Source organism: Herpailurus yagouaroundi, unplaced genomic scaffold (genome assembly GCF_014898765.1).
Source record: "Herpailurus yagouaroundi ecotype Mexico unplaced genomic scaffold, PumYag 190, whole genome shotgun sequence".
Taxonomy (NCBI): Eukaryota; Metazoa; Chordata; class Mammalia; order Carnivora; family Felidae; genus Herpailurus; species Herpailurus yagouaroundi.
Window position 1 is genome coordinate 22942846 of NW_024412421.1, and position 21192 is coordinate 22964037.

At 35.5% G+C, this 21192-nt stretch overlaps 1 long non-coding RNA gene across 4 annotated transcripts in view; it reads left to right on the forward strand.

Annotated features, from left to right (window-relative positions):
- LOC121009737 (uncharacterized) overlaps positions 1-21192 on the forward strand; it is a 220292-nt gene that overhangs the window by 10574 nt on the left and 188526 nt on the right. For all 4 annotated transcript variants that reach the window (XR_005780813.1, XR_005780811.1, XR_005780810.1 and 1 more), the window contains one exon: positions 12896-12999. This is a non-coding gene — a long non-coding RNA (uncharacterized LOC121009737). The remainder of the gene's footprint in view (positions 1-12895; positions 13000-21192) is intronic.

Here is a 21192-nt window from a genome sequence, read left to right on the forward strand (position 1 = left end):
AGCTGTGGGCTTTTCATAAATGGCTTTTATGATCTTTAAGTATGTTCTTTCTATCCCGGCCAAGCAACTTTTTGAGAGAATGTTATATTTTAGCTTACTAGGTGCATCACAGTTTTCCAAAATGGTTGTACCAGTTTGCCCTCTAACAAATAGTATATTGGTTGATATGATTGATCAATCAGTCAAATAGTACTTCATCTTGTAACAGTTTAGTAGTAGTTTAATTGGCGTTTCCTTGGTATCTAATGGGACTGAATATATTACCTTATGTTTTTAGACATTTATTTACCTATTTTTTGAGAGAGAGCATTCCCATGAGCAGGAAGAAGAGTAAGAAAGAGAGAGAGAATCTTAAGTGGGCTCCATGCCCAGTGCGGAGCCCAATGTAGGGCTCCGTCTCACAACCCTGAGCCTAAATCAAGAGCCCAACGCTTAACTGACTGAGCCACTCAGGTGCCCTGGAATTGTTTTTTTAATGAAGGGTCTGTTCATAACTGTTCTTGTTGCTTTGGTTGTTTGACATCTAGTGAAGAGTGTCAGGTGCACTAATCTTTAGTGTATAGTTCAGGAAAAAAAAATTTATGGTTTTCTTTATAAATATATACATCCAGATCAAGATACAGAACATTCTCAGCATTCTATATTTTCCTGTGTATTCCCAGTCATTACCACCCATCTTCCCAGAGATAACCACAATTCTCATTATCAGCATCAATGAGGTTTTATCAAAATTTTTTATTGTGTAAAATATACATATACACATACATATCCAGAAGTGGAATTTCTGGATTATATGGAAGTTCTATTTTTAATTTTTTGAGGAGTTACCATACTGTTTTCCATAGTTGCTTTACCATTTTACATTTCCACCAACAGTTTCGAGAGTTCTGATTTCTCCACTTCCTCACCAACACTTGTTATTTTCTGGATTTTTCCCCCTTGTTCGTTTGTTTTTTGATAGTTGTGCTTTTAATGGGTGTGAGTTGGTATTCTCATAGCTTTGACTTGCATTTCCCTAGTGGTTAGTGATGTTGAGCATCTTTTCATGTGCTTATTGGCCATTTGTGTATCTTCTCTGGAGAAAGGTCTGTTTAAGTCCTTTGCCCATTCTTGAATTGGGTTGTTCTTTGTTGTTGAGTTTCAGAAATTCTCTTCACATTTTGAATTTTAATTCCTTATCAGATAAATGGTTTGCAAATATTCCATTCTATGGGTTGCCTTTTTACTTTGTGGATAGTGTCTTTTGTTGCACAAATTTTATAATTTTCATGAAGTTTAATTTGTATGTCTTTTCTTTTGTTACCTGTTTCTTTGGTGTCCTATACAAGAAATCATTGCCCAATCCAATGTTATGAAGTTTGTGCTCTGTTTTCTTCTAAGTTTTATGTTTTAGGTCTTACATTTAGATCTTTCATCCATTTTGAGTTAGTTTTTGTGTATGATTAGGTAAGGATCCAGTTTTATTCTTTTACATGGGGATATCCAATTTTCCCAGCACCATTTATTGAAAGGGCTGTCCTTTCCCCATTGTATGGTCTTGTTACTCTTGTCAGAAGTCATTTGACTGAAGTTATTTGATTTTTTATAATTCTCTATAGTAATATATTAGTGTACTATGTATTTCTGTGGTTACCTGTTGTATTGTTTTCTCTTCCATTTGTCAATTTGGGTTTTGAGTCTTCTCTTTTTTTTTTTTCTTAATGTAGTTAAAGCGTTACCTATTTTGATTATTTCTTTGGAAAAACTGGCCAATACTTTCAATATTATGTTATCATTTATTCTGGTCTCTATTTTTCTTTGTTATTTCCTTCCACTACTAAATATCAGCCAAGTTTCTTTTTTTTCCTAGTTCCTTGTGCTATAATGTTGTTTACTTGAACTTTTTTTTTTTTTTTTTTTTTGACAGAGCAAGAGAATCCCAAGCAGGCTGTGTTCTCCGTGTGGAGCCTGATGTGGGGCTCCATCTCACAAACTGTGAGGTCATGACCTAAGCCTAAATCAAGAGTCAGATGCCACCAGACACCCCTAAACTTTTTTCTTCTTTTTAACAAAATTTTTAATGTTTATTTTACTTTTTGAGAGGGGGAGGGAGAGAGAGACTGAGTACAAGCAGGGAAGGGGTAGAGAGAGAGAGACACCCATAATCTGAATCAGGCTCCAGGCTCTGAGCTGTCTGCTCAGAGCCCCACACAAGGCCCCCCACTCGTGAACTGCAAGACCATGACCTGAGCCAAAGTCAGACGTTTAACCATCTGAACATCCCAGGTGCCCTCAAACTTTTTTTTAAAATACAATCATTTAGGGGCGCCTGGGTGGCGCAGTCGGTTAAGCTTCCGACTTCAGCCAGGTCACGATCTCGCGGTCCGTGAGTTCGAGCCCCGCGTCAGGCTCTGGGCTGATGGCTCAGAGCCTGGAGCCTGTTTCCAATTCTGTGTCTCCCCCTCTCTCTGCCCCTCCCCCGTTCATGCTCTGTCTCTCTCTGTCCCAAAAATAAATAAACGTTGAAAAAAAAATAAAATAAAATAAAATACAATCATTTATAGCATAAATTTCATTCTAACATCTGCTTTTGCTGCATTCCATAGGTTTTGGGGTGTTGTGTTTTATTTTTCTTTTGTTTTGAGACATTTTGATTTCACATTTGCTTTCTTATTTGGCCCATTGCTTGTGTGGTGGTGTGTTTAATATTCACAAAAAAAATAAAAAATAAATTTAAAACAATCATTTGACCATACATACATGTCTGGATTTATTTCTGGGCCCTCTATTCAGTTCCATTGGCCTGGACGTCTGTCTTTATACCATTAACACTCTGTTTTGATTACTGTAGCTTTGTAGTAAGTTTGAAATCAGGAAGTATGAGCCCTCCAGATTTGTTCTCCTTTTTCAAGATTGTTTTGGGTATTTGATGTCTCTTGATATTCCATATAAATTTTAGGATGAGGTTTTCTCTTTCTGCAAAAAGCATCATTGGAATTTTGATAGGGATTGCACTGAATCTGTACCTCACTTTGGGTAGTATTTGACATCACAATAGTATTAAGTCTTTCAATTCATGAGCATGAGATGTGTTTTCATTTATTTTTATTTTCTTTAATTTCTTTCAGCAATGTTTGTAGTTTTCATTGTACAAGTATTTCACCTTCTTGGTTAATTCCTAAATGTTTTGTTCTTTTTTTGCTATTATAAATGAAATTGTTTTCATAATTCCCTTTTTAGATTGTTCATTGTTTGTGTGTAGATGTAACTAACTTGTGTGTGTTGACTTTGTATCCAACTTCTTGGCTGAATTCATTTATTCTAAAAATTTTTTGTGGGATCTGTAAGGTTTTCTATGTAAAAGATCACATCAACTGTGAACAGAGATAATTTTATTTATTTTACAATTGGGATGTCTTTTACTTCTGTTTCTTGCCTAAATTCTCTGGCTGACATCAAGTAGTTTTACTTGATTTTGAACTTCATTTAAAAGTATGTGCTATTTTGCAGAGGAAACAATCAACAAAACTAAAAGGCAACCGATGAAATGAGAAAAGATACTTGCAAATGACATATCAGATAAAGGGCTAGTATCCAAAATCTATAAAGAACTTGCCAAACTCAACACCCAAAAAACAAATAATCCAGTGAAGAAACCGGCAGAAGACATGAATAGACACTTTTCCAAAGAAGACATCCAGATGGCCAACAGGCACATGAAAAGATGCTCAACGTCACTCCTCATCAGGGAAATACAAATCAAAGCCACACTGATATACCATGTCACACCTGTCAGCGGGCTAAAATGAACAAATCAGGAAACTACAGATGCTGGTGAGGATGTGGAGAAAGGGGAACCCCCTTGCACTGTTGGTGGGCATGCAAACTGGTGCAGCTGCTCTGGAAAACAGTGTGGAGGTTCCTCAAAAAATTAAAAATAGATCTACTCTATGATGCAGCAATAGCACTACTAGGAATTTACCCAAGGGATACAGGAGTACTGATGCATAGGGGCTCTTGTACCCCAATGTTTATAGCAGTGCTTTCAACCATAGCCAAATTATGGGAAGAGCCTAAATGTCCATCAACTGACGAATGGATAAAGAAGGTGTGGTTTATATGTATAACGGAATACTAGTTAGCAATGAAAAAGAATGAAATCATGCCATTTGCAGCAATGTGGATGGAACTGGAAGGTGTTATGCTAAGTGAAATAAGTCATACAGAGAAAGAACTTGAGAACTTGAGAAACTTCACAGAAGACCATGGGGGAAGGAAAGGGGAAAAAATAGTTACAAACAGAGAGGGAGGGAGGCAAACTACAAGAGACTCTTAAATACAAAGAACAAACTGAGGGTGCATGGAGAGGGTGGGGGAAAGGGGAAAACAGATGCTGGGCATTGAGGAGGGCAGTTGTTGGGATGAGCACTGGGTGTTGTATGTAAGCCAGTTTGACAATAAATTCTATTAAAAAAACTATGATTAATAAAAAAAATTATTCAAAAAGTATGTGCTATTTTGTGTCTAGTTTCTTTTACTTAAAATAACACATGATGTCATTTATGTTTTTCATTGTTTTCACGATTGCACTGTGTGAATATACTATAATAGTTTTCTTGTTTATACACATTGACGTTGTTTGGCTATCAAGCTATAAATATTCCTATACATGTCATTTTAGAGACATATACACTTAGTCTTTTTTATGTGTATATATGTACATATATCTCTATGTGTCTGTCTGTCTAGAAGAAGAATTGCTGGGTCATACAGCAGGGATCTGTTTAAGTTTAGTAAAAATTGCCAAAGAGTTTTCTAAAGTTAGTGTACCAATTTACAGTTCCCTCTGTATTGTATAAGTTTCACTTGCTCTACATCTCTTCCCACATTTGGTATTGTCTTCAATTTTTACAGTTTTATTTAGTGTGTCAAGTTACCTTTCCCCTTTCATTGAGGACTTACTTTGCTGGATAGTTCTAAAACTACCATGTGAAAAGCACCTTTGATTTTGTTTTAATTTTCTACCTCTATGATTGGAGAATACTGCTTATGTTGTATCTACTTTATGGAAGATATCGAAAGTTTCTTTGAGACTTAGAATATTTGGTCAATGTGAATGTTTCATGTACACTTGAAAAGGAAATTATTTGTTATGGGAGTTTAAAGATGTAGATATTGATATAGTTTTGTTTAGTTCATGTCTTCCACAGATTTTTAAAAAATATTTTTTGCTCATTTGTCTTATACTGAGTTTAGGTATATTGATGTCTTCTGTTGGTTTCTCTCTTGCATTTTTATTTTCCTTGATTCATGTTATCAAAGTAGTTGCTGTGTTATTTAGCATGTAGATAGTCATAACTATTATATTTATTTTGAATGTGGCTTTAGGTCATAAAATGTTTTTTTGTTGTTTTTTTTAAATTTTTTTTAACGTCTTATTTATTTTTGAGAGAGAGAGAGACAAAGCATGAATGGGGAAGGGTCAGAGAGAGGGAGACACAGAATCTGAAACAGGCTCCAGGCTCTGAGCTGTCAGCACAGAGTCCGACGCCGGGCTCGAACTCATGGACCGTGAGATCATGACCTCAGCCGAAGTCGGCAGCTTAACCGACTGAGCCACCCAGGCGCCCCAAATGTTGTTTTTTAGTATGTAATGTTTTTTGGCCTTAGTTCTGCCATGTCTAATATCACAATTAGAACACTGACTTTCTTATTGTTTTCATTTGTCTTGAACAAGGAGCTTTGTCCATCCCTTATATTTTTGCTTTTTGAATCACATTATTTTAGATGAGTTTCTGCAATACATTGAAGAGTTGAATTTTGCTCTGTAAATCAATTTGAAAGTATCTTACTTAAAAATAGGTAAGATAAGTCTTTATGTGCTGTTTTTATACTGATATTGTGTATATATATTTATCATATGTATTACATCTTCTCTCATTATGTAGTATATATTTTACTTCACCCTCTTTGTTTTTTCTTTGATATTCTAGAAGGTTTATATTTTTGTTCTAGTGGTTATTTTTATGGTAGTACTCATAATGCCATTAATTTTTTTATCCTCTTTTTGCTTACTTAAAATTTCATTGTTTGGTTTGTCAGTTTCAATAGCATACCTTGATTCCTACCCTCCTATCACCTTTCTTTGTATGTTGCTGCTGAGTAATCTGATACCAGTTTGATTTTGCTTCCTGTGTAAATGATCTCAGAGTTTTTTTTCTTACTCTGTAACTAAACCAAATGAGAGTTTATCCACCCAGTGAGCAGCAATCCAGCAAAAACTGACACTGAGTTTTTATAGTGAAGAAAGATGGGCTCTATATCTTTTAGGACAACAGGGAACTAATTTGAAAAATCTTGAACTTCCTGATGAATTACAACCAGAAGTATTTAAAGGTTGAAAAATCAGGGTAATGTCTCAGGGCCTTGGATCATGCTGATGGACTAGGTCCTATAATATTTCCTTTCTTGATCCTCTTGTTCCTTCTGTAATCTCCCTATCTGGTTTTAATGTGATTGTTATAGTGAGGTTGTCATTCTGCATCAGGAGACTAGTCATTCTGCTTAGAGTCCCGGAACTACAAAATACTCTCCACGGTTTGCATTAGTAATGTATCTCTAGAGTACTAAGGCAGATGTTCTATATCCTGTAACTATTACTAAGCTGCAAAATATTACTACTTTTCTTGCAAACATGGAACATTATATTTGTTATCTCAAGCAGAACAGCATGCCACAGACTTTTGAGGAGACAATTTTATGTTATTTACTAAGGCGGTTTTACAGGTTTCTTTAATATTAACAATGGGCTATGTGACTCTAGTCAGAAGTAACTGGGAGCCATATGTCTCAATTGTGGGGGGTGTGGAGATTTGCATCCCCAGTTACACCTTTCAGATCTAATTATGTATTGCATACATCCCAGAATTCAGTGTTTGTGTCAATTGCCCAGGTTTTTCCTAGGCCTTTTTAATGTATAGATTCATGTCTTCTCTTATTTCTAGTTCTTTTTTTGTATTCAAGTTTTAAATACTAGCTCCACAATTTTATGTGTGTTGGATCCTCTTTCTCTTTCTTGTATATTAACACTTTCTCTCTGATTCTTATTACAGTGTTTCTTCATTTTGTTCTTTTGCTGTTTTCATTCAATGTCCCTTACTATATTTTCATTCAAGCCTATTCTCTGTCGAGTAATTTATAATTTATTCTTCATTTCTAAAATGATTTTTGTCTTTTTCTTCTCACTTTCTTTTATAGACCAGTTACCTCTCATTTCACATCTTCCTGATGTCAAGATATGAGACCCATTTCGGTTCTGAATTATTAAATGTTTTATTTGAAGGTTTTCCCCAATATTTGTAAATACTGTTTAAAACATAAATCAGGTTGAGGTATTTTAATAGTTATCTCTACCTTATGACTGCCTTTCTTTTTTTCTTTTCCTTTTTTTTTTTTTTTTTGTCTGTTTTAGAGAGAGAGAAGAAGAAGAGGAGACAAGAGGAGAGGGGCAGAGGGAGAGTGAGAGAGTATCCCAAGCATGCTCCACACTCAGTGTGGAACCCAATACAGGGCTCAATCCCGTGACTCTATGATCATGACTTAGCCAACACCAAGAGTCAGATACTCAACCAACTGAGCCACCGAGGCATGTGTCTGTCTTGTCTTGTCCTTTCCTTCCTTTCTTGCTTTCTTTCAAGATGTGTTTATCAGCTGAAGAGTTTTCTTTCATTCTTATGTTCCGTATTCTTTTATAAGTCTTTTTACAGTTGTTGCCAGCTGTTTTATGATCAGTTATAAAATTTAATTTTTTCTTTACCAGCAATAATAGTTTATATAGAAAATGGCTAGAGCGTTTACAAGGCTTCTTAGTTGAAAAGCACTCTATTCTGTTAGTATAATGAAGTGTGGTATCTTGAATCTATGGTGCATTTGTTTAGGAGGGTGACAGGGTTTGACCTATCTCTAATTTTGTGCTTTTTTTTTTTTTTATATCTGTAGGACCATTATTGTTCCTTCTCTTTACCACCAAGCATCCAAGAAGTAGTACTTCTAAGTCTCTCCCAGAAGTGATGCTTCCCCAAGACTGTCACTGCTGTTTCTTGTGATTGCAAACCTCTTCTTTTTGATTCCACAGTATCTAGTACTTGATCTAACAGGTCTTAGACATGTTTTAAGGACTTCCCCATTTCCTGGTGCTTATTTTATCTGTATTTTGCCACCTTCTCTTCTCTTATACATAATTTTAATTTATCTCTCTTTTTAAAGCATGGTTCCAGAAATGGTTGCTGGAATTTGTTGTTCATTTCTCTACTTATGTGTATTTGATGTTTATGCTAGTCTTTGTCTCTTGGTTATGGTGTAGATGTGGATTTTGAGGGTTTTTTTTCACTCCCTTTTTATTTTTACAGTTTTGTTAAAGTTATGTGGAGATCTTGGATTTAGGTGGTAGTTCTTATTTTATAGGAAACTGGAGTCCTCTTCTATTTCTTTGAACATATTAAAGATATTTTTTTTTTAATTTTTTTTTTCAACGTTTATTTATTCTTGGGACAGAGAGAGACAGAGCATGAACGGGGGAGGGGCAGAGAGAGAAGGAGACACAGAATCGGAAACAGGCTCCAGGCTCTGAGCCATCAGCCCAGAGCCCGACGTGGGGCTCGAACTCACGGACCGCGAGATCGTGACCTGGCTGAAGTCGGACGCCTAACCGACTGCACCACCCAGGCGCCCCTAAAGATATTTTTGAGTCTGGGATATACAGGTACTGATAATTCCAGGTGGAATATCAGTACTGGAATTATCAGTACCTGTGTATTCTGTAATCTTCTTCTTTTAAGTTTTAATGTGGTTTTGTCTATTGATAGGCTTAGTAATGGTCAATGGAATATCAGACATTGCTTGTGATATTTAAAAACATTTTTTTAGTGTTTATTTTTGAGAGAGAGAGAGACAGAGAGAGAAACAGCAGGCGGGAAGGGGAGGGACAGAGAGGGAGACACAGAATCTAAAGCAGGCTCCAGGTTCTGAGCTGTCAACACAGAGTCCTTTGCAGGCTTGAACTCTTGAACTGTGAGATCATGACCTGAGCTGAAGTCAGCTGCTTAACCAACTGACCCACCCAAGTGGCCCTTTGGCATTGTGATATTTTGAAGATCTGAATGATAACAACTTTTCCCAAGGAGGTTTTTTGTTTGTTTTTGTTTTTGTTTTGTTTCTGATAGGTAGTTAGAGACAGTTATATATAATACAACCTGAGATTGAGCTGGTATATAGCTGGGTTTCATTCTTCTAATACATTTCTGGTTTACCACTAGCAGTACCCAATCTCAGAAATTACCCCCTTCCACACAAACCCTCTCCCCACACGGCCGTCTGTGAGTGCTAACAATTCTACTTAGCTTCTCAGCCTCCTGACTGAGAATTGGCAAATGACTTAAGAAAACTGATCCTCAAAGTTGAGCTTCTTTCTATGTACATCTCTTTTGTATCTCTTGGCTGCTTTTGGTAGCTCCCCTGTGCCTTTGCTTAGTCGTTTTACATATTTTACTTAGTTTTTCTAGTTCTTTTTATTGGAAAAGTTAGTTTCTTTTGAGGTAATCTGTCTTATCCTCTCTACTGAGTTTTAAATTTTAATTATTATGTATTTAATTTGTATATGCATCTTTTTAACATTCTAGGTCATGTATTTTTTTCTGTGCTGTGAAATATGTTTACACTTTAAAAATTTTTTTACATCTATTAAATGTGTATAACCTCCCAAGAAATGAAATCCTCATAGGTTCGTTTTTGCTGGTTCTCTTTCATGGCACCTTGTTTACTTATGTATTTAAGAGTCCGATCACATTTGTGTTTGCTGCAGATTGGCTCCTGGGCATACTATCAGTTGTGCACCACTTTATGTTTACTTATTTATTTATTTTGGGGCCCATTCCGGTGATATGAATTTAGCATATATATTTACATGAGTTCTGGGTTGTGTCTACAACTCCTTGTGGTTTTATGTTTTCCTTGCTTTCCTCATTGCCAAGACAACTTTCCTTGCTGTCCCTTAGGCCCAGATTCCTGATCGTCTATACATTGAGGGGAGTAACCCTTTGAGTTCCCAGCTTAATGGGAGGAGAGTCTCCAGTTAGACTCTTAGGTGCTGTTCATGTTTGTTTTCTAATCCTCATCCCAAATAAGATTTATAAGTTTTAACTTTGGTCAAAATTGTTGACCAAATTTTCTCAAAAGCAAAAGCAGATTCAGTACTTAGCATTTCTGAGTTGCACTTTCACTAACTTTGAGTTGATTACTTCTTACTATTTTTATCAAGTAGGATGCTTTTAAGAAGGCATTTTTGTATATTACCCTGCAGTTTTAATTGTTTTCAGTAATGGAGTTGTTGTAAGTACTCTGATTCTCCATATTGCCTGAAACAAAACTTTTTGTTTGACTACAGAATTTAGAAAGCCATTAATAAGAACTTCCCTTTATTTGTCACTGGTTTTTCCCCCCGCTGTGCTACCACACACACATCCATACACTCATAGTTTTAAAAGGAGACAGTTTCTAAACTTTGCCTTTATGCAAAAGGTTTTGAAATGCATCTGGCATTGCCTGTAAAGTTGAGTTTTACTTTTTGGTGCAGGATTGTAAGTATTACTGCTAACATTCTTTAGACTCTATGAAGCCCTTAAATAATTTTCCAAAGGTCAGGATTTATGCTACAATCAATTTATCTGGGATAGTTCTGTAATTCCAAGAATTTACTTGTACCTAAGTCATATTTGCTTTAATAGCAAAAAGTAAGTAAGTAAAGGTTTAACATGAAAAGCAGGAATAGTCCCCCTTTCTATTTTTGTACAACTCCTTACCTCTCCATTTCCTGGGTGATTAAAAATTTGGTAAATTGGTGGAAGTTTTTCATGAGTTTGTATACTCATGTGTTTAAATTTTCTAAATACTTTCAGAATTTATTTTCTTCCTCTAAGCAATAATAGGCTGAAGTGAAGGACTTGTTTCAAGATGATTTTTTTTAAAGTCAGCTTCACACCCAGCACAGAGCCCCATGTGGGGCTCAAACTCAGGACTGTGAGATCAAGACCTGCGCTAAGATCAAGAGCAGGGACACTTAATCAACTGAACCACCCAGGCACCCCAAGATGATTTTTAGTTTCCTTTTACGAAAGATTACCTAATCGCTATTAGTTGATGAAAAGAGATATTTTGTGGTAGAGTAATATATAACTTTAATATTCCTTTAGTGTTTGGCTTTGTAAATAAATATGAAAACTGATTGTCTCATAACATTTTTTTAATTGACTTTCTTCTTTCCCCAGAAAGTAGCAAAGTAAATATAACCATCATTCTTTTCTAATCTTCATGAATAATTTCTCACTGACCCTGGGTGAGAGACTGGTTTCAAGACCATCCTACAGTATCCACAAAGATAAAGTTTAGACCTTGAAGTTTAGGCCTCTGTGAAAGAGCTTCTAAATTATAGAAGTGAAGAGAGCTTACATTTAATCTTTGGATAATTCCAGTTGGGGACTTGAGAATGAAGCAGTTAGAGGAGAAAAGATTCCTTATTAGAAGCATAAAACCTACTGACTATATCTTGGCCAGTGTTCCCTTTTTTCCAGTAAGCTGTCTGCTATACGGAGGTGTATAACCCTAATGGCTTGTTGTATGCCATTAAAAGGTATTGTACACTCATAAAAGAATGACATTTTGATCAATGCTGTTAAAAGAATTACTGTCTTGACACAGAAAAGCTTTCCTGCTGCAAGTTTAAAAATATGCCTTTAAAAGCTTTTTATTGAATACCTTTGCATCCCTCAGAAATGTGCCATTTTGGCATGAGGTTACTCTGAAGTAGTCCACATTGTAACTTAAATGCAAAACCTCCTATTTACCTTTAGAAGTAGCAAAGCCAACACAGGTATTTCCCTACCAAATGGAACTTAAAGACATGATAGCATTTTAAACTACTGTATCTTATCTAAAAATAGAATTGATGTAAAGAGGAAGCTGAAAACCAAATTATTCCTTCATGTATTTTTTTTTCATGCTGTTTTGTATAAACTATGTGGTTTTAATTTCCCTTTGAATTTAAGAGTCAGGCCTTTTCATCCAGTTTCAGAGATCTTTTCTCATCACCTGGGAATTGGTTCTTTTAAATTTGAATGTGTTGAATGTTGATTTCCACTTTCTTTTTCTTTTATTATATTTTTGTTTAGGGGTTTATGAAAACCATGTCATAGTAGATACAGTCTTCCAAAGCTGACAGCTTCTTCTGTACACAATCCTCTACAGATTTTCAATGTATCATTGCTATAATTTTAGCTTTATTTCATACTTTGAAAACTTTCTACTATTGCCTAACTTCTGACTTCATACTATATTTTCCTGACTTATGAACTGAGCATTGTAAAGTCCCAAACCCTGGAAACCACAGTTTTCTTAAAAATATCACTACAGAATAACTCTTTACTTGATAGATTTTAATTTTTATTCTTTTTGAATTTGACATTTAATCTCAGTCTTAGGAAGTTTTTATACATTTCAGGGTATGGGCGTATTTTAGGTAACATCAATTTTTATGTAATACATTGGCTTTGTTCATCTGTTTCACCTATGAAAGCAGGTGTTTTGTTATCAGTAGTAGTGTTCATTGTTTTTATTATTCACTACCCAATAAGTGGCAGCAGATTTATATGTAATACTAATAATACTGAAACTCTTCACTTTTATTATATGCCATATTCTGTGTTAAAGTACTTCACAGGCTCAAAGAAGTTCTATAACTTGGACAAACAACAAGTCAGTTGTGGTGTTGGGACTCAAATATAGGTAAGTGTGACTCCCAACTGTTGTTGGGGTTGTGTTATATGTACAATTCTAACCCTTTTTATATCTATTTATTTTGTTCTAGGTGACATTATCCCCATTTTACAAGTGAAGAACCTGAAGCTCAGAGTAAGTACTTTGCCCATTGACACAGCATAAAGGAGTGACAGAGCTGGCGTTTGAAACAAGGTCTGTTAGACTTCAAAGTATATTTTCCACTACATTATACTAGTTATTTTTCCTCGGCCTTCTCATCACACCTCTTAATTATCATTGTGTATTTAAAGATGATTTTTATTAGAAATTTTGGAATAGGAATTTGTTTCATGATATTAACTTATGATTTGGAGAAAAGTATAATGAAAATATAATTAGAGTAGGTAGCGGGAGACCTGATTTATTGTAACATCTCTGATTCTGGCCATGTGATGTTGGACAGCTCACCTTTTTGGTGTCTTATTTATAACATGAGGGCTTTGGGTTAGATTTTGGTTTCCTCAAACTTTAAAATCTAATTTGACTCTATTTTGATTTAATGTTTATACTTTTTTCTTTTACTATTTCCTTTTTAAAACAAAAATTTTTAATGTTTGTATATTTTTGAGAGAGAGAGACAGAGACAGAGCATGGTCAGGGAAGGGGCAGAGAGCAAGGGATAGACAGAATCCAAAGCAGGCTCTAGGCTCTGAGCTGTCAGCACAGATTCTGAAACAGGGCTTGAAATCACAAACTATGAGAGCGTGACCTGAGCCAAAGTTGAACACTCAACCAACTGAGCCACCCAGGCACCCCAACACTTGTTCTTTTTAGCACAGATAAAACTATCATCTGCATTTTAGCCCATTAAATATGGTAGTTTATTAAAGTTAGAGGGCAAGAAGCCCTGATTTTTATTCTTTACTTGCACTATTACATCTGATTTTGAAATTCAATAATGGGAAGAAATTCCATATAAAGAAGTAATTTTATAAAGAGCATTCTTTCTTTTAAACTGCTCAAGATTCTCATAGTTTTTACAGTCAGAAATAATAATTCTGGAAATCTAAATATTATAAAAGGAAATAAATTATTTTTAATAGAAAATGTTTCCACCAAAGAAAACAGGAATAGATGACTGCTACCTTCAAAGCACAGTTCTTAACTGTACAATAATACTATTAGCAACTATCATAGTAATGTTATTGAGAATTAATTTCATGCTACTGTATTGTACTAAGATTTTATATGCATTGCCTCATTTAATACTCGGGAAAATCGCTATGAGGTAAGTACTAGTATCCCTATGTAATACACTAGGAAATAAAGAATTAAGGTTAAGCATTTTCTCCTAAGGTACATCACTGGTAAGTAATGAAGCTGATATTTGGACCTATGGAATGCCACAGAGATTTTCCTCATATTTACAACATAGAATAATTATAAGAAGTTGTCAATGGTAATGCTTAACTCTATAAATATGATTTAAGCCTGAAACATTTGTGGAAAGAGTAGGTCTGATGATTTGTGATGAATGGCAGTTTCCAAGTTCTCAGATTTGATCACTGCCAGTTACATAGTTAATTGATGTAGTCATAAAGCAAGTTAAAGTTATTGGATAATTTCATAGCACTACTTATTTTCTGAAGAGTTAGTAAGTTCACTATAGTTTCAGAAAAGCATTCTTGGGAGTTTGAGATGTGGTTGGGTGAGTGTTGATCTATTTATTTATACACATATGTGCACATGCAAGGTGTAGCTGTAGATTACGGTAATTAACAATCTTAGTTTGCCCAGGCTTTGGTTTCAAAATCATGGAAGTTTCTGTGCTGTGACTAGGAACCTTGCTAAAACAGGTGAAGAGGGGCAAGTGTGTGTGTGTGTGTGTGTGTGTGTGTGTGTGTGTATAATATGGGTATGTGTGTATAGGTAGATGTGTATGTGTCTAAAGTAATGGTAGTAGTTAGACTATAGGGAATTCAGATCTTGCAGAGCATAAAACAGCTCTGGATTCAGTGCCTAGACTGATATTCGTCTGTTTTATTAGCAGAAAGCTCAGTCTCCTGTGTTTTCCCTGTTTCAGATAACCTTTTCTTGTCATCTAAGAAATTAATTTCTTTGTTGGAATCATTGCAAGTAAACCTGATAGCAGGAGTGCTGTTATTGAGGCAGCTTACATAGTGATTTGCTAAGTACAGCCTCTTCATAAAAAGTGAAGCAGAAGTCGATTTATCGATCACCACCAGGATTTCAGTAACCTGTTGAACTACCTGATTTTTTTCCCATTTTCTTAAAACCCACCATTTTTATTTCTTTGTACAATCGCATTTAGTTGTTTGTTTGGAAACATTTTTTACATGTATTTGCACATGATGTAAACATTTTTTTGTGTGTATTTGCTTTTTTCTAGAATAGAGTTGGAACTGTGTAAAGAACTATTGTTAGGGTAAGCCACATGAAATTACCATGATTTAACTGTTTTGACTTAGAATAATGGCAATTTCATATTGCTGATAGTTAATAGTTCATTCAACTTTTGGTTATTTGGAAATATTAGGCTTCTCTTTTAAATCTAGAGAAGATTCCCTTGAAATATTGGTTAATGTTAGAGAGGAACTGATGTGAACTTTGGGCTGATTACTTTGGGCTGCTCATCTGCTAAAAATACATTTTAAAAGGTATAACTTTTAAAATGTGGTAAAAATGAGCATTGCACAGACATTAATATTAGACAAGCATAAACATTTTTATTTTAACTGAAAGGTTAAGACCGAATTTAACCATTTTTCTTTCTCAGAATTTTGACCCACTATATTCTAAGCTATAGTGGCTTATGTAATTGTTCATTTTGGAAGAAGAATGCTCTGTTACTGGAGTCAGATTTAAAATTGTTGTTGTATTATTAACAGAAGCAAATACTAACCAAAAACATTACTTTCTGTGCCTTTTAGACATTCTCAGTTGAGGTTTGTCTACTTGATAATTTAGGCAAACAAAAAGTAAGTGAATTTTTTTGAAGAAATGAAGGCAGTTACTACTTGCCTCAGCCTCGTATGCTAATTATCAAAATGTTGAGATTTTTGTGATATGTATAAAATTGTACATGTGAAATTTTTTTTGAGCAAGAGCAAGCACACACATATGTGTGTGTGCACTTGGGAGGGGCAGAGGCAGAGGGAGAGGGAGAATCTTAACCAGGCTCCTCGCCTAGTGCAGAGCTGGGCTGACTCTGCCCTTGGTCTCCTGACTGTGAGATCATGACCTGAGCCGAAATCAAGAGTTAAGACACTTAACTGACTGAGCCACCCAGGTGCCCCTGTACATGTGAATTTGAAAGTGTACTTTTTCTTTTTTTTTTTTTTTTTTTTTTTTTGTTTTTGTTTTGGCTCTTGCCTTTTTAATCCCACAATTGTGTAACCTGTGTCTCATAAAAAGGAAGGGAGGGGCGCATGGGTGGCTCAGCCAGTTAAGCCTCTGACTCTTTATTTCAGCTATACTCATAATCTCACAGTTCATGGGTTCAAGCCCCAGCTCTGTGGTAACAATTCAGAGCCTGCTTAGGATTCTCTTTCTCTCTCTACCCTTCTCCTGCTCATGCAATGTTCTCTCTCTCTCTCTCTCTCTCTCTCAAAGCAGATAGAGTTTGAGGGGGGGGGGGAGGGAGGGGGGATTGAAGGGAACCCTCTAAGGTTGATATTGTAAGATACTGTTAGCTGAGATGATGCTGAGCTATCATTCCACCTTACAGAAATAGCAAGCTTATACAGCATTTTGAATAACTATAGCTTTAAGACTTTTGCATCTCTTAGACTTGAAGAGAGGTATATCATCTAATAGTATCTTACAAAGTTGGAATTCATATATGAGTCTCAGTCTTTTTCCCATTATGATCTTTCATAATTAGTTTCAGCAGTGTTTTAGTATATCTTTTGATTTGCCTTTGCTATCAACAGCACATATTTTGAGTGCCCTCTACCAATGAAATATTGTACTCAATCTTCTGTATTTTTCACACACTACTTTGTGACTATTAAAGAGTAATGTTCATGAATTATGGTTTAGTAGGTCTTTCTAGAAATAAAATATCTTAATTTTCAGGACTATTTAAAAAATAGTTTTGAAAAAAAAACAAAAAATAAAAATAAAAAATAGTTTTGTAGGTCTTTAAAATAGAAATAATTGTCATTGTTATAAACTATGTTATGAGAGACCCAAACGTTTTGTTCTATTGCTCTAATGTGTCTAACTTGAGTCTCCCTTGAATAGTTGAGCTTGAAAAGCTGAAAAACAAGTATGTGTGAAGCTGAGATGATCTTGATCAAATGGGAATTTGATACTATAGCTTTTTGGAGAGACTGAATTCATGGGGCAGTTGACTGGAGGACATGATGTGTCTTTGATCACAAAGTTTCTTTGATCACAAAGATTCACATATTGCAAGTGTACAGCTCAATGAATTTTTATAACTTAGTAATACCTGTGTAATTAGCACCTTGATCAAGAAATAAAACATAACCTGCACCTTGGAATCCTTCTTAGTGTTAATGCCTCACTGAACATCAGGCTCTATCTCCCCAGCTAAATTTTAGTTGAGTATTAAGTAGTTATCTAGATTTAAAAAATGTATGGAGAGTAGGATTACTTAATGTTTGCACAAATTATCCAGATAGTTACATTATTTTTGTTTTTGGCATACTGGCTGGACATATTAATATTCAGTTCAATTCTACAGAATTTTAAATGTCTGGAGTCTCCTTAGTTGTCTTTGTGATTGCTGAATAAGGACATAAACAATTTCTGAGTGTGATCCTGATTTTTCTGATTAATTACATTGCTTGGACAGTCACTGACATTCAAAACTGATTGGATTGGCCCTTTAAGTTTCTCTGTTTTGAGCTGCTGAGATTACAAAACTCATTCCTATGCAGAGAATTTGCCATTCAGACTGACAGTTCTGTCAGGTCAGGTGGTAGGATTTTCATGCATGATGCAGGTACATTGCTTTTCCTAGTTCGTTTCGTTTTGTTTTTTTTTTTTCTTTTTTTCCTTGGAATCTAGGTGGAAGCTCTGGTATGTGAAGGTGAAAAGCTAGAACATCAAACTGCTATCTCCACTTAGCTTTAGTTTCTCTACTGTGTTTCTATCCATGTGTGATGGGCTTTTCCAGTCACAGCCCCAAGCTCAGAGTTTTTCACTAATGTTTGGTCAAAGAAAGATCTGTCGTCTTTGGAAAGACTGAAATGAGTAATAGTCTTTCGACACTATTGACAAGTGGCTTTCACGGTCCATAGCAGATGTAATGAGCTACATCTGCCTGCTTGGAAAATTCTGCTTTTGATTGTCTGAAAGGATCTCTGGAATATGGGCTTGAGTGTCTGCGTGCAGTAAAACAACAACAATCATACAATCTTAACAAACTTATTGCAGTTTAAACTTCAACACTTTTTGCAGAAACCTGGCAAAAAAAAAATATAAACTATTTGACAAAGCTTGTTTTATATCAGGAACTGAATTTATGGCATGTTGATTCTACAAAGTCAGTTCATTCATGTTTAAAAGCAAGGAAATTACGTACACTCTACATTGTAGATTGTATATATTGCTCTTCTCAGACCAAAAGTAAGCCATTTTGTGTAAACTCTTATGAGGGAAGTATTCTGTCTCAGGGTGGATAATGGCTCTACCATTATGGGCTGGGATAATGGTATTTTATTAATTTAACTGAACAGCTTTAATGTATCAGTTTCAGGAAAGTGTTTTCTTTGAAATAGTTTGATCACTTTTTCAAAGAGGACATTGGGAATAATTTAGTTGATTATTTTCATATTACCTGCAAGCAAGCTCCAAGCAAAACTTGCCTAACCTTCTAATTTGTAAGCATAACTGAGTAGTGACCTCTGACAGCCAGTTTTGACTCTTCTTTACTGTTTGGATAAAGGAAGTATTGTTGCTTTTGAGAAACACGATGTAAGTAAGAAGAAATGCAGAGAGGTCATTCAGTAGCATTGTACAGATCAGTGGAATTACTATCGGCCATTGTAATAGTTATAACTATATAACAGAGCAAGTGGAGGATGTGTATTAAAGTGTGAACTTTCCACATTTACACCACACCAAAAATTCTTTGAATTTAATATGAGAGTCTTGATAGAAGGCGGCGTAAGTCTCACATAGGCTGTTGTGGCACATGGAATGATATTTCGGGCATACAGAGAATCGTCAGTACACAACCCAGAATGAGGGTGACAAAACATAAGCATCTAAAACAGAATCAAGATGAGAATGTCTCCTTTATCCATTGGGAGTTAACACCAGACTCACCTTCTAGATTACTTATGATTTATGAAATAAGCTTGTTACATATGTTGTATGTGTATATTATTGATTAGTAAAATAAAAACCAAAAGAGGAAAGGAAAAGGATGGGAAGTTGTGACTTTTCTGAGAGCACCATGTATACAAAACTAGAGTAAAGAACAAGGAGGGGGGCACCTGGGTGGCTTAGTCAGTTGAGTGTCCTACTCTTGATTTCACCTCAGGTCATGATCTCAAGGTTTGTGAGTTCAAGCCCCATGTCAAGCTCTGTGCTGACAGTGCAGGGCCAGCTTGGAATCCTCTCTCTCCCTCCCTCTATACTCCTACTCTGTTCTCTCTTTCTGTCTCTCTCTCTCTCTCTCTCTCAAAATAAATCTAAAATTTTTAAAAATACTTAAAAACAAAGGACAAGGATGAAAGGAGTAGATATTAAGGAAGGATCTTCACTAAATTGGATAAGACCCTCCCTTCCCATTTAATCCTAGTGTTTAATCAGATCCTCCTCTTATTGTCTTCTCTTTGTGATCCAAGTGTGTTTTTGTTAACAACTTTATTAAAATATAATTCACATACTATACAATTTACCCATTTAAAATGTACAATGTAGGGTGCCTGGGTGGCTCAGTTGGTTAAGCATACGACTTCGGCTCAGGTCATGATCTCATGGTTTGTGGGTTTGAGCCCCACATCGGGCTCTGTGCTGACAGCTCAGAGCCTAGAGCCTGCTTCAGATTATGTCTCCCTCTCTCTCTGCCCCTCCCCCACTCATACTCTGTCTCTCTCTCTTTCTCAAAAATAAATAAACATTAAAAAAATGTTAATGTATAATGCAGTGATTTTTGTTATTCTCAGTTGAGCAACCATTGCCATAGTCAATTTCAGAAAATTTTTATTTCCCAGAAGGAAACCCCACACTTTCTAGCAATCTCTGCCTATTCTTCCCCAATACCCCAGCCCTAGGCAACCATTAATCTGTGTGATCCAGGTTTTAAAAGTTGTTGATTTGAAATTCCCAGTATAAGAGTTTCAGTTAAAGAAGAAGAAAACATTCTGGAGGTAGTTGGTGGTGATGGTTGCACAACAATGTGAATGTATTTAATGCAATAGAACCATATACTTTAAATGATTAATATGTTATATGTATTTTATGACAACTAAAAATATCAGTAAGTTTTATAAGTCAGGATCAGAGAACTAAGGACAATTTATACGTGGCCTGCTCTCCCCCCACCAAAATAATAAAAAGCAGAGAAATTTTTTAAAACTGAAATTCCCATTATAATTAGAAAAATGTGACTATTCTCTTATAAATCAAAAGGACTGATATAAAACTGCATTTTTAGGTATATCTAATTATAGTTTCTTTTTTCTTTTTTAATTTACATCCAAGTTAGTTAGCATATAGTGCAACGATGATTTCAGAAGTAGATTCCTTAGTTCCCCTTACCCATTTACCCATCTCCCCTCCCACAACCCCTCTAGCAATCTTCTGTTTGTTCTCTGTATTTAAGTCTCTTATGTTTTTCTCCCTCCCTGTTGTTATATTATTTTTGCTTCCCTTCCCTTGTGTTCATCTGTTTTGTATCTTAAAGTCCTCATATGAGTGAAGTCATATGATATTTGTCTTTCTCTGACTAATTTTGCTTAGCATAATACCCTCCAGTTCCATTCATGTAGTTGCAAATGGCAAGATTTCATTCCTTTTGATTGTTGAGTAATACTCCATTGTATATATATATACCACATCTTCTTTGACCCTTCATCCATCGATGGTGCTTTCCATACTTGGAGTATTGTCAGTAGATCTGATATAAACATTGGGGCGCATGTGTCCCTTCGAAACAGCACACCTGTATCCCTTTGATAAATACCTAGTAGTGCCTTGCTAGGTCATAGGGTAGTTCTATTTTTAATTTTTTGAGGAACCTCTGTATTGTTTTCCAGAGTGGCTGCATCAGTTTGCATTCCCACCAGCAGTGCAAAAGAGATCTTCATTCTCCACATCCTTGCCAACATCTGTTGTTGCCTGACTTGTTAATGTTAGACATTCTGACAGGTGTCAGGTGGTATCTCATTGTGGTTTTGATTTGTA